Source organism: Rattus rattus, chromosome 1, assembly GCF_011064425.1.
Source record: "Rattus rattus isolate New Zealand chromosome 1, Rrattus_CSIRO_v1, whole genome shotgun sequence".
NCBI classification, from domain to species: Eukaryota; Metazoa; Chordata; class Mammalia; order Rodentia; family Muridae; genus Rattus; species Rattus rattus.
In genome coordinates, this window is record NC_046154.1 from 161168995 (window position 1) to 161170781 (window position 1787).

Genomic DNA, 1787 nt, shown 5'->3' on the forward strand with positions numbered 1-1787 from the left:
TGCTGGAGGGAAGGGAGGATGACTCTTGTGTGTCACTCTTATCAAAGGAGGAGATGAGGTAATGAAGGATTTGTATTGGAGAGTACTGAGAGGAGAGAGCATCTGATATTGGGTTGTAAATTGAATAAATAAATAAATTATTTAATTAAAATTTGGTGAACACCAAAACACCTAACTCTCTCTTCACCTTATCGTTTACTTCATAACCACCTGAAATGTACATAGAATTTTGTAACTATAATTTCTAGTGTGGATACATCATAACACTCAAATTTTATAGCAATCTATTATCAACACTCTTTTTTTTTAAAAAAAATTAGCAAAGTTTATTCAGCAGCCAAATGTAAGTGACTATGGACAAAAACCACAAGTTCTGTTTGTCCTAAATGTAACACTCCAATATGGTAATAATTTCATAATATTTTTCTAGAAACAGAACAAATAAAATCACAAATTTTGTTGCTTTTTTAAAATTGTAAGTTTCAGGCAAGCAGGCTGGATCAAAGCATAAAAATCCCTTCTGTAAGTTTCATATAGTAACTCCAGTGGAAGCTCAAATCCATAGAGTTATATTTAATAGTCCCTAAAGCAATGTTGAAATATTAAGAGCTGTTCATGTGTCTGAGTATATGAGAATTTACATGTTTGGTTAAAGTTTATTTATATCAAAAGTACTCCTGTGGCATAGAATTTAACAGTCCCTTAGGAAATATGTTTATGATTCTCAGTTACCCTGAGAATTCATGTTATGAGAATTTTCTGTAGACACTAGAGAAAAAAGTCCTCCATAGTCTCATGAGATTGGTAATTTTCACATATGACTTATATCACATCCAGTGATATCTATAACACTTGAAGTGCATGAAATTGTACAATTGAGAGTGATGGGGTAGACTTTCTTATAAATGTGAGATAAATTAATCAAATATATTTCTAACAGAACATTTATTCAGCATGTATTTTGTGGTAGAATGAAGTGCACTGCAGAAGGGAAGATCATCTGTGCTTTTTTTTCAGAGGAATGATGACCTGTTTTGAAGAACAGAAAGACTGCTCAAATATGGGCATGGAGCCTATTAGGAAATCTGCTGAACAGTAAAATGGTTAGTGTTTTTACCATTTATATTTGATTTGTGGATAATTGTGCAAAATCAGTAGGCAATATAATCATGATGCGACACAAAAAGAAACTTTGAAGAAGAAGCACTGTAAGAATTTATCAAACAAAGTGAAGATAAGTGCATTTATTAGCTCTTATCATTGGACTCTGTAGAGACATTTTAAACCATGAAAATCCATGGTAAATGTTATTGTGGAGTCAGTGCAGGTCAGTGTCTTGGTGAATGGAATTATCTTACATGATGGTGTATTACCAGTGTTGTTATTTGGTTGTCTTTGGTATATGGGAGCATCTGTAATATTTAATCGCCATATAACATGCAACTGGGAACTGGATATTTTTAAAAACATAGTTTTATGAATTATCAGAAATGCCACATACAGGAAATACAGACACTGTTTTTAAAGAAAACATTTTTAAACTATTACTGTCAGTTGATTTACTCAGATTTATCTGTCTAGATTATATTTCAATTTTAATGGTATATTGCAACAACTTTTTAAGGAAAATACATTCTCCTTTCATACAATGCATCCCAACCACATATTACTCTCTCTCTCACTCTTACCTACTTTCTCCTCTGTTCTTTCCTCAAATTTTCCTTCAGAAAACGATCTAGACTCCAAGAGCCAACAACCAAACAAGACAAAAAAAGATACAATAAGAC